At 44.3% G+C, this 12824-nt stretch overlaps 1 non-coding gene across 1 annotated transcript; it reads right to left on the minus strand.

Moving 5' to 3' along the window:
- Positions 1 to 6848: 6848 nt before the first annotated feature.
- LOC123945342 lies at positions 6849 to 6952 on the minus strand. The gene has a single exon (XR_006819184.1). It is a non-coding gene; the product is annotated as a U6 spliceosomal RNA (small nuclear RNA).
- Positions 6953 to 12824: the final 5872 nt, after the last annotated feature.

Raw genomic sequence — 12824 nt, forward strand, 5'->3', positions numbered from 1 at the left:
GTCCCAAGATTCATTGTTGATGCACCACACCCAACGTTCCACGCAATACGTGCCCTCCTTAATACCCACCACCAGGCTCACCCAACCCCCAACCCCCCTCCCCTCCAAAACCCTCAGGTTTTTCTCAGAGTCCACCGTCTCTCATGGTTGGTCTCCCCCTCCGATTTCCCCCAAACTTTAATGAAATCAATCAGGTCATTCTCCTGCTTAAGACTCTGCAAGGTTTCCCTTTGCTCCTGGGCTGAAATGCAAATGCCCATCTACCCACCCTTAGTATGTTCCTTAACCCCTCCCTGCTGCCCTCACAGATCTCGGAGCTCACCACCAAGGTGAGTAAACGGCCGTGCCTAAGCTGGGAGGAGCTACTTTAAATGGGGGAGCACAGAGCACGGTGACAGGCTGGAGAAGCGCAGTGGGATATAAAACAGAACAGAGGAGAATATTGGTATGGTAACCCCAGCCTGTGATTCTGAATTCAGTGTTTTGCTAGGGACACCAGGAGTTGGTCCTAATGTTCTCTTAAGGGCTCCTTGAACTTGGATGTGGCAATGGCCTGTGGTCAATGGGACAGAGATGCTGGCACTTCCTGGTTATAATATAGCAGAAGCAGTCAGAGGCTCAGAGGCGGGGATGGGAATGCTAGAATGGATTTATTGGGAGAGACCAGGGCAACCTGCCCCCACCCACCAAGCCATGTTCTCTGGAGGGCCTAAAGGCCTCCCTTCCCTAAGGCACAAATACGGCGCTGTTGAGGGGTGCCCATGCCTTTGAAACTGCATTTGACACTTGACTTCCCTAAGTGCCTGCTCTAGCTAGAGAGCCGTGGGTGGGCTGTCCCTGTAGGCCAGGGCCGAGAGATGCGGCCACGGAAATGTCTGTGGGCAGGACGGGATTGCGCAATGGCGGAGGCCTGCTGACGGAACCAAACCTCCCGAGCCAGATGGACGTAGTGACCACAGTAGGAAATCCAGGGACTTGCTGGAAAGGGATTTGTGGCTTTGGCTAACAGACCAGGATGCTTCTAGAAGTGAGGTCAATGAGCAGATGACTAGAGAGGCGCTAGGCTCAAGGATGAGGAGGAAGGAGAGGAGGAGAAGAGGACAGGGATAAAGAGGAGGAAAGGATGATGGAGGAGGAGAAAGAAGAAGGAAGAAAACCCACCACTGAGCTGAAGTCTGACCTCCACCCTCACAAAGGGAAATGATGGCCCCTCAGCCCTTTCCAGATTATTCACAGACTCAGGGTCCATGGATTAGAGATAAGGTCCCCTGAGGCAGAGCCCGGCAAAGCCACGCCAAATACATCTTCTCCAGTCTCTCCGAAGGGACCTGCACCCACTTCTAAGAGGAACTCTGCCTCGGGGAAAGGGAAATAAATACCAGGCTTCCGGAGGACAGCTGGACCCCGGGCCCTCCCTGATATGGATGGCAGGGGATGTGAGCCACCATCATGGCTCTCTAGCTGGAGCAGGCTCTTAGGGAAGTCAAGTGTCAAACGCAGTCACGGCCAAGTCTGTCTGGCTCTAAGAGGAAAACAGATTCCCCCTGTGGCAGTCTCTGTGCTTCCCCAATGTATCATTGGGAAATTCTCAGTAGCCTCCCACGCAGAGAGGGGAGAGAGGAAGCCAGCTCTCTCCAGCTTAGTCCTATAAGGGCACTAATCCCATCACGAGGGCTCCACCCTCCTGGTCTAAGAAACACCCAAAGGCCCCACCTCCACATGCCCTTGTGCTGGGGGTTCGGGTTTCAATGTAGGAACTTTGGGGGGACACAAACATTCAGTCCATGGTGGTGGCAGATGATGGTGGACCTCTGACCTTGATCAGACGGCAGCCCAGTCACAGCTCCCACACCCGATACCTTTACTGCCGCGAATCCGTTTCTCAGTCTTGGTACAGGCCCCTTGGTCTGCTCAGTGCATCTCCTTCTCCACCACCGGGAGGACGCAAAGGGCCTGCCTTGATGGGGAAGGCGAGCAGCACATACAGTCATTGTCTTGCCCCAGCCAACTCTCCTGGTCCTTGAGCCTTGGCGTTTCACGGGACATGATGCTAGACATGAAGACTTCACTGGGTTGGACACGATGAACAGGAAGTGGCAGATATGGGGGCTGCCCGCATAGGATCCATGGGCGGCAGAGTGGGGGGATAACCCCTCCGGGCTGCAGGAAGTTTGATGCTGCTACTGTGGTGCAGCGTTCTGCGCCCCGGGCTCTGTGGCACGACAGGACACCTCCTGTGGGCCACGGCACTGCCTGTTTGGAGGGGGGCCTGGAGGAAGTCTGGGCTCTGCAACGCAGCTGTTCTGCTCAGCGTCTGCCTTCAGCTCAGGTCCTGATCTCAGGGTCCTGAGAATGAGTCCCGTGTCCAGCTCCCTGCACAATGGAGAGTCTGCTTCTCCCTCTCCCTCTGTCCCTCCTCCTGCTCATGCTCTCTCTCTCACAAAAAAATAAATAAAATCTTAAAAAAAAAAAAAGCCAAGAGCAACCCCTCCTGTATTCTAAGGGCCACCCTGCAGGGAATGGGGGATGAAGAAAGTGCTGTCCTTGGTGAGGCTAAAAGGAGATAATCGGTATTAATCACATATCACAGTAACTAGCACACTGTCCTTAGCCTGACTCCCTTCCTTGACTGAGGAAGTGGCTGAGATGCAGAGGGGGGCTGGCATGACTCATTCCTACAGCAGGTCAGTTAGTAGCTGAGACGGAAACGCAGCCTCCACACTCCATGGGCGCCTGCAACCTCTGCCAGTGGGAAGTTCCCTGCAGCCTCCTCTAGAACCCAAGGAGCTGTGTATGTTTAAAAATAGTGAAAACTGTAATTAATGAAATTCAGGATACGGTATTTACAGTTCTGTCTTTAAGAAAAGGATTATGCAGAAATGTGAGAATAAAAATGCATAATGTACAAGTTTCCTTTCTTTATAAATGCAAAAACCATTAAGTAGCCACAGAGCTAATAATACAGTGTTATTGCAAATTTACCTTCTCCTGTGGTATTAACACCTGGCTAAATTCATTCCCAGGTAGCCTGGAGCAGACCAGGACTGGGGTGCTTGTCGTCCTGTTCAACAGCCTCCAAGGAAAGCAGAAATGTTGAAAAAAGGCAGTTGTAACTTGGAGCAAAAATCGACCTAATTATTTGTGATTATATGTTGTGTTTTTAAAGGCGAGCCCTTCAATATGCCAATTGTGTAATTCTTTTTTTTAACAGAGCAAATTGTATTGTTCTTGGAACATTTCTTCATCTCTAGCTACAAACCAACAGTCATTCTTTCCCCCCTGTTTAAATTATATTAATCAAAATAAAAGAACAGGCACTAACATCTGGTTTGTCCCTCAATGCTTTTTATGACTCTTTACAAAGTAAAATAATCTTAGAAAGTTTTTGATCTTTTTTTCCCCTTAAGAACTCTGGTAATGATCCTTCCCATAAATACAGAACATATCATGAAGAAGGAATACTGATTTTCATTGAATCTAGTACTCGCTAGACTTCACATCTGCTGGCTGATTTAATCCTCAAAACAACATCAAGAAATAGGTTTCCATGCACCCATCTTATCACAGGTAAGGAAATGGAGTCTCTGTGAAGCGAGGTGCTTTACTGTGGGTTTGAGTAAGAAAGCGGCTAACTGGCATTCTGTCTGGGCTGTCTGTCTTCGAGGGCACAACAGCAGCACCGAGGACAAGAGGTGGACCCGAGCCAGGGACCTGCTCTACTCCATGCCGGCTGCTTACCAGCTCTATTAACTAGGAGGAAAGCGTGGAATCTAAGGTGCTATTTTCATCTGTATAAAAGAGGCATCGTGGTAATAATCCTTCTTGGAGGCACAGGTTCTCAGAATGGTTTTTTCTTAGCCATGCTGGCTGGCTCTCAGTCCTGGGTCTGCCTCAGGCCCCTTTCGTGGCCTTTGCTCACGCCTGGAGCACCCTAGGATTTCCCCCAGCAGACCCGCATCCCACCTGGTTTCCAGTAAGCGTTCCTCCATGGCAGCCGTCCATACACACTCTCTCGCCCTTCTTCCTTCTCAACTATAACACTCTGAGCGGGGCTGCTAGGAAGAAAGGAGACAGAAAGAGAAAGAAAAGAGAGAACCGGTAATTGGCCGCAGCAGCTCTGGCTCCTAGGAGAAACACATAGTTCCTTCTTGGAATAGTCTTTTATTTAGCAAAACCCAGTGATGTGCCATTGAATCGTTGAAAAGCTAGCCCCAGGCAAACAGAACCAAGTTGTTCTGCGCCATAAAGTAAGAATGTTAGTTTTTCAAGGATTAGCTTCATGAAGGAAGGAAAGGCCTGTGAGGGAGGGGGGAGCCCAGGAAGAGAGGTGATGGGCTTAGTGGGGAGTGGGAGGATCCTGCTGTAACACTAAGAGATTTTTTTGAAACGAGTGTCTAACATCTCGCTGTAAGGCATTAGTCTGAATGTTAAACTCACAAACCTCCCCCACACTTCACTCCAAACAGGCTCCCAAAGTCCGTCACCTGCAGCCCTGTAGTGAAGGCATCTGAGCAACACCCAGCGTGACATGGAGTGATGGGTATGGAACAGAATGAGATTGGTATGGAACAGAATGAGAGGCATGGGAGGGCATCCAGAAACCAAACAAAATCAGTAGATGGTACAGCTCTGAAGTCAGGGGAGATGATGGGGGAAAAGTGTGAGATCCCACTGAAGTCTCTGGAGAGACAGTGAAGGGTGATATGGAGGCGGTGGGAGTCAGGCTAAATTAAATCTTGTCTAAAAAGATATTGTTCTCTGACTGATGTATAGATTACCACAAATGCAGGGGATTTCCTGATGAACCAGACGGAATTATCATATTACGAGTGAAGTCTATGATTTTTCTACAGGACGAGCTAAATGTGTGCGTGCCTTCCAGGATGAAGGTTTGCTGTGGTTGTCCATGACCCTCAAGGGTTAGAGGATCAGCAGAAATGAGACGTTCAGCTGTTTAACCCAGTACAATCCAACCAAACAGACAGTGAAGTGGACATGGTTTCTTGGTGTCCTTGGTAGGTGGATGAGGCCAGGGTTGTGGGGGAGATACCAAGGGTCAGAGCAATACCAGCCAAGTTCCCTAAATTCCAGCTAAGTTCCCTAAATTCCAGCTGTTTTGGCCCTCCAAGCCCAGAGGCCCAGGTCATCGCACCTCAACCAATGAACCTGCTGTGTAGGTACCACATCATCTGAACCAGATTCCAAAGCTGAGTTTGTGCAAAGAGCTTCCATATTGAAATGCACAGTTTGATAGTTTCAAGGGCTATGGATTTTTTACCTCAAAACTATGAACGGCCATTATGGTAAAGTACTTGTGGCAGCATCTTCTTGGAAAATATCTCACTTAAGTTTGTAAGGGTTTTTGGCACAGGATGTTCACTTGCCAACACCAGGAGGACTCACTCACTGACGATGACTTCACTGGACCCGTTTATGTTAACTCATCTGGTATAAAAAGATGAGGAAGAATCTTTTAGAATTAATATACCTCTAAAGGTATTTCCCCCTCATAGATAAAGTTGTTTTGTGAGCAAAACACAATGACACTAACAAAGCAACTTTAAAACACAATAAGGATAAGGGCAAGATGGTGACAGTGGCATGGTTTTCCAGTCTCCTCAAATTACAAACACTAGCAGAGTAATTGGGATGGAAAAAGGGAAGTAGTATAGTATATAAAATGGAAATATAAAAAGAAAATTAGTAGAAGAAAAAGATCAAAAGGATTTGAGAGACAGTGATGGGTACAGACATAAGGCAAAGACAATCCAACATATGCATAACAGACCCTTCTTCCCCTGCCCTTCCCCCACCCTCTGCTCCCCACTCCAGCCCCAACAAAAAGAAAGTAAAAGTAAGGCAGTAGAGAGGAACAACTAAATAAAACAACTAAATAAAAGCAACTATCAAAGAAAAACCTTCCTGAAAACAAACACACTGACTTGAACCATGAGTCACTGTGTTTAAAGGGGACATGTTGTGCCTGGACCAGAAAAGACAACTCCAAGATATACTCTATTAAAATTATTAACTTCACAGAATAGAAATCCTTTTGGCTTAAGGTAAAATGACCAAGTAACTTACAAGGTATTACACCTTCACAGAATACTTTAATGCTAAAACACAACAGAAGAAATGAAGTAACATAGTACAGATACCCAAGAAAGAAAATGGAAGCCAATTTTTTTTTTTTTTAATTTGGTCAAAGTGACCTTTAAGTGTAAGGGCTACAAGCTGTGATGAAGTGGAGGGAATGAGGGGATAACGCTCCTGTGTGCCCTTCCTGAGCAATCTACTAACTAATAGGCTTCAGACAATCAAGAAATGATTAGAGAAGCTTTTCCTAAGAACTATGACCCTGAATATACTTAACTATAGAATGAAGAGTAGTGGGGCTAGGGTGAAAAATACTTCGTACTTGTCATACCCTCTGATAATGAAGATGTAATCCAGCTATCAGAAACGGGCAGAGAAGGGAAAAATTATATAGAGAGTTAAGCTTGCTAGTTGCCTTAAAGGTTTCATTGAGCACTAAATAGATACTACATTAAATACATGGGGAGAAGGAGGAGAGCGAAAGAGAGGTTACTAATTTCAATAGTAAGGAATTTAAAAAAGACCTGCGCCATCCAACATGTAGCCGCCAGTTATATATGGCTATTTAAATGTAATTAATTAACATTAAATAAAAATTTTAATTCAGTTTCTCAATTATAGTGGCCACAATTCACATTTCATTTCATATGAAGCTAGCAGTGAGCATACTGGAGAACACAAATAAAGAACATGTTCATCATTATAGAAAGTTCTTTGGATAATGTTACCACCGGTAGCATTTTTTTTTTTTTTTAAATCTGGACTCCTTCAGAAATTTGTGTGTGATCCTTGCTCAGGGGTCATGCTAATCTCTGTATTGCTCCAATTTTAGTATATGTGCTGCCAAAGTGAGCACAAACCGACAGCATTTTTAAAAGGAGTAAGGACACTACCCTGAGATAGCAGTAGAAAGGTAACCATGGAAACAAAACATCTGATCTATGGTATTTGGTCACGGCAGCCTGAGCAGATGACAGATAGGAATTCTCTACCTATTGACCTACAGATTCAACACAATCACTTCTCAAATCTCCCTGACTTCACTGCAGAAACTGACAAGCTGATCTTGAAATTCATATGGAAATTCAAGGGGCCCAGAATAACGAAAACAATCCGGGAAAAGAACAATATTGAAGGAGGACTCACACTTCTAATTTCAAAATTTATCATAAAGATACAGTAATCAGGAGAGTGCAGTATTGACAGAAGGACAGATGTTTATATACCAACGGAAGAGAACTGAGAATCCAAAAATTAACCCTTACTTTTACAGTCAACTGATTTTTGACTAGAGTGCCAAGACAATTCAGTTGGGGGGAAAATAGTCTTCCCAACAAATGACACTGAGGCAATGAGTTTTACACATGGATCCCTACCTCATACCATACATAAGAATTAACTCAAACGAACCACAGACTTTAATGCAAGAGTTTAAACCATAGGGACAGCTGGGTGGCTCAGACGGTTAAGTGTCTGCCTTCAGCTTGGGCTGGGATTCCAGGGCCCTGGAATCAAGTCCTGTGTCAGGTTCCCTGCCCAGGGGGAGCCTGCTTTTCCCTCTCCTACTCTGCCTGCTGTGTTCTCTCTGTCAAATAAATAAATAAAATCTTTAAAAGAAGAGTTTAAACCGTAAAACTCTTAGAAGAAAATGTAGAGCAAACATTCATGACTGCTGGGTTAGGCACAGCTTTCTTAGATATAAATATTAAAATTTATATAGAAGGTGATGGGATGCCTGGGTGGCTCAGTTGGTTAAGCGGCTGCCTTCGGCTCAGGTCATGATCCCAGTGTCCTGGGATCGAGTCCCATATCGGGCTCTGTGCTCGGCGGGGAGCCTGCTTCTCTCTCTGTCTCTGCCTGCCACTCTGTCTGCCTGTGCTCGCTCTCTCTCTCTCTCTCTCTCTGACAAATAAATAAATAAAATCTTTAAAAAAAAAACACAGGTGATAAAAGAAAAAATGAATTAGAATTCATCAACATTAAGAAAGTTTTGTGTTTCAAGGATACCATCAAACAAGAGAGGACAACACACAGATTAGGACAAAATATCTGTAAATTACATTTGATCCAAATATATAAAGAATTCTTATAACTCAGTAATAAAAATGTATAGCATGGTAGCTATAGTTAATATTGCATATTTGAAAGTTGCTAATAAAGTAACCTTAGAGGTTTTCATCATAAGAAAGATATTTCCTAACTACGTATGGTGATGGATGGTAACCAGACTTACTGATGACCATCTGGCAACATATACGAATATTCAATCATTATGTCGTACACCTGAAATATAATGTTATATGTCAATTATGCCTCAGTAAAAAAAAAAATAGGCAACTGATCTTAACAGGCATTTCTCTAAAGAAGATACACAAATGACCAAAAGGCACATGAAAATGTATTGATTTTTGACAATTAGCCATCATTTGACAATTTGACATTAGCCGTCAGGGAAATAGAAAGCAACACCACAATGAGATGCCATTTTACATCGACTAGATGGCAGAATCCAAGAGCCACATAACAATAAGCATTGACAAGAATGTGGAGAAATTGGAACTCTGGTGGGAATGTGCCACCATTTTGGAAACCAATCTGGCAACTCCTCAGAAAGTCAAAAACCAGTTACCATGTGACCTAGTAATTCCGCTCCCAGGTATATAACCAAAAGAAATAAAAACACATGTCCACCTAAAAACTTACACGTGAATGTTCATAGCAGCATTACTTGTAACAAGGAAAAAGCAGAAACAACCAAATGTCCATGAACTTATTAAATGTGGAATATTCATATGATGGAGCATTCTTCGGTCATAAAACAGAATGAGCTACTGATACACGCTAGAACACGCATGAACGTTGAAAACACTACGCCAAGGAGTCCAGTCACGGAAGCCCACATAGTGTAGGATCCCATTTCTATGAAAGAACCAGAACAGGCACACCTACAGAGGTGGAGAGGAAATTAGTGATCGCCTGGTGCGAGGAAGTTTGGGGGCACTGTGGAGGAATTGCTAGTTGTTGTGGGGTATCTTGTTGAGGTAATAAAAACGTTCTAAATTTAATCACGGTGATGGCGGTACAAGCCTGCTAATATGCAAAAAACCAGTGAATTGCACACCTGAAATATGTGAATTGTACGGTATATCAATTAATTTAAATAAAATTGCTACATATCTACATAGAAATTTTAAACAGGAAATAAATACCCAATTAAAATAGCTAAAAAAGGGAAAAGGAAAACAAAAAAGTTCAGAAACGGAGAATAAAAGATAAAAACAGACATCAAAGAGATAGTAAACCAAAAAAAAATAGAATTAATAAATGAAGCAAAAAGTTGGTTCTTTGGGAAATAAAATAGACGAACCCGGGGCGCCTGGGTGGCTCAGTCGGTTAAGTATCTGCCTTTGGCTCAGGTCGTGATCCCAGAGTCCCAGGATTGAGTTTCTCATCGGACCCTCCCCCATCTCGTGCTCTCTCTCTCTCTCTGTCTCTCAAATAAATAAATAAAATCTTTAAAATAGACAAGCTTAATTTTATGAAGTGGGATAAAACACACAAAAAAGACAAAAAAAGAAATGACAAAGGGCAATAATCACCCAGAGAGAATATGAAAAGTCATGAGACTATTTTGAATAACTCTGAAAATAAAATGTAAAACCTAGAGGAAATTTATGCTTTCCTAGGAAAACTGATTTAACCTAAATCGACCCCAATAGAGAGAGAAAACTTAAACAGACCAATTTTCACAGAAACAGAAAATTGTACAAGTGCTTTTTCTAAAGAGGGACCAGGCTTGAATGGGTTCATAAAGGAATTCTATCAAGCTTAAAAAAAATTCTAATATAACTTACACTATTATAGGATATAACACAAGTAAAGTCTCTGAATTATTTTTATAAAGTAAGCATAACTTTGATGCCAAAACTTAACAAAAACAGGGGAGGGAGGAGAAAAACTCCAGATCACTTCTACCACTACAATGCAAAAATGTTAAATAAAATATCAGCAAAGAGATCCACCATCACACCTTATACATCATGACCACATGGGGTTTATTCCAAAAATGCAAGAGTCAATAACCTAATAGTATCGTTCCAATTTTAGTATATGTGCTGCCGAAGCGAGCACAATAACCTAATAGTAATATGGTATTATTAGAGTTCATGGAAAGCATCACATGATCACCTCCTTAGATATGAAAAAGGCATGTTACAAAACCCAATACCCATTCAACTTAAAATTCAGAAAAAGACACTGAAAGATACTTAACATGATAAAATACAAATATTTCAGCTCCAAAGCCAGGATCATGCTTACTGGGGAAACTCTAGAGCTCTCCTAATAAAATTAAAGAAAATAAAAGAACACCCAATACCCCCACTACTTACCAGAAGGCTGCAATAGTCTACAAGAGAAAGGGGTTCCAACCAAGACTTAGAAAGGAACAGGTAACAATACATCCCTTTGCAGGTATTATCGTTATCCAGCTGGAATACCCAAAGACTAAAATTAAAACTACTACAAATAATGAGATAATTTAGTAATGTAGCAGACTATACAACTGACATACCGGAAACAAAAGTAGGCATTTTGGACACACCGTAGGTAGAGGTACAGCCTTTTAGGCAACATCCCGTTAAAGATGACAGAAGTAGAGACATCCTTACAATCATAAAAATCAATAAAGAGCCCGGGAATAGCTTCAACAAGAATGTGCCAAATCTTCATGATGAAAACTATAAAGCATTCCTGAAAGATACAATGTTGACTTATATAAAAAGCAAGAGGAGATCCTCGGATGTATGACTGCGCTTTGTAAGGACGCCCGAGGTGCAGAAAGGACAGGTTGGGCGTGGGGGGGACTCCAGGATGGATGGGAGGGTGACAAGATCCCCCTCACCACCACTCAGAGTGAGGTGACCTACGTGCATCCAATGCCGGGAGCAGTACACACCGTCCTACCTACAGAGGATTTGCGCCCAAGGAATGAAAGCCGAGTCTCACCAAGTCTCTCAGTTTAACCGTGGGTTTCCGGGAAACAGGAGGAGAAGCATGGAAAGGATATTCTGGGAGGCCACGAACCGAGTCCAGAAGGTCTTACTGCACAGATTGTAAGAGACCTGAGACACGTCAACCACACGCTGTCTGTACGTCGATTTAGACAGCTGTGGGAAGACCCTGGAGATCAGTGAGGACATCTGAACCGCCTCGGTACGGGAGGGTACGAAGGAACTAGTTAATTTTGGCAGGTGTGATGATGGCGTGGTGGCTCTCAGGAGTGAAGTCTCCTCTGTAAAGTATGTAAGAAGATGCTCGCGGGTGAAATCCGCAAATATTTAAAATACTTCAGCAAAACAAGCAGACAAGCGGAAGTCAGCGGATCCCCATTCTGTAAGAGGGGGAAGCAGCAGGACGGGTACATCGTTGAAAACCACAGAGGCGGCTGCGTCTGCACAGACGTATGTTTGCACCCCGGGTTCATCTTAGCTTCGGGAATGTTGTTCCTCTGACTGTACCCCCTCCCCTCCCCTGTTCTACCTCACCGGTTTGCCCCCTTCTGGGCGCATACCCAGCCAGGCTCGTTACCCCCAACTCAACCCACCTGGGAAGCCAGGCTTCTCCGAGCCCCGCAACGAAGCGCAGAGCGAGGTCATCCTTCCTTCCCTCCCTTTGTCTTGGCACCTACCTGTCGCGGCACTGGGACTTTGCCTGACGGCATCACTGTCTGTCTCCAGGTGACCAGATCCCAAGCTCAGTCACTCCTCTTTACTCAGCCCCTAACAGTGTGTGTTCCACCATCCCCCCCACTTTTTCTTTAAATTTTTAATTTTTTAATTAACATACAATGTAATATTAGTCCCAGGGGTACAGGTCTGTGAATCGCCAGGTTTACACACTTCACAGCACTCACCATAGCACATACCCTCCCCAATGTCCATAACCCCCTCCCCCACTCCCGACCCCCTTCACCCAGCAACCCTCAGTTTGTTTTGTGAGATTAAGAATCTCTCATGGTTTGTCTTCCTCCCAGTCCCATCTTGTTTCATTTATTCTTTTCCTACCCCCCAAGCCCCCCATGCTGCCTCTCCACTTCCTCATATCAGGGAGATCATATGATAATTGTCTTTCTCTGATTGACTTATTTCACTAAGCATGATACCCTCTAGTTCCATCCACGTCGTGGCAAATGTCAAGATTTCATTTCTTTTGATGGCTGCATAGTATTCCACTGTAGATACATACCACTTCTTCTTTATCCATTCATCTGTTGAAGGACATTTAGGTTCTTTCCATAGTTTCCGCTGCCCCCTTCTTAAAACATGTTCTTTTCTTGCTTCCAAAGACATCCCCACCTCTGCCTAAGTGACCTCAGTCGGGCCCTGGCTTTAATGATTATGTGTATGTTTTAATGCCTCCTACATTTATTGTTTCGGTCTGACCTGTGTTCTGGACCCTGTGATCAACAGCCCATCCTCCAGCTGAAGGAACCCCAGGCCTCTGGAACTCACCACCATGGCTGAACTTGAACTCTGCTACTTCCCCTTTGCCCAAGTCTCCTCCCTGCCCGAGTGTCAGCATCACCGTCCCCCCAGCTGTGGCCTCCACAGCCCACTCTCCTGCCGTGGAACACGGAGATTCCGTGTCATGTTTACAGTTAATTTACTGGGGCTACTTACTCGTATAAAATGGTCTTTCAATGAGCAGAAATCCTTTTGCCGTTTCTA

The sequence above is a fragment of the Meles meles genome, chromosome 6, assembly GCF_922984935.1.
Source record: "Meles meles chromosome 6, mMelMel3.1 paternal haplotype, whole genome shotgun sequence".
NCBI classification, from domain to species: domain Eukaryota; kingdom Metazoa; phylum Chordata; class Mammalia; order Carnivora; family Mustelidae; genus Meles; species Meles meles.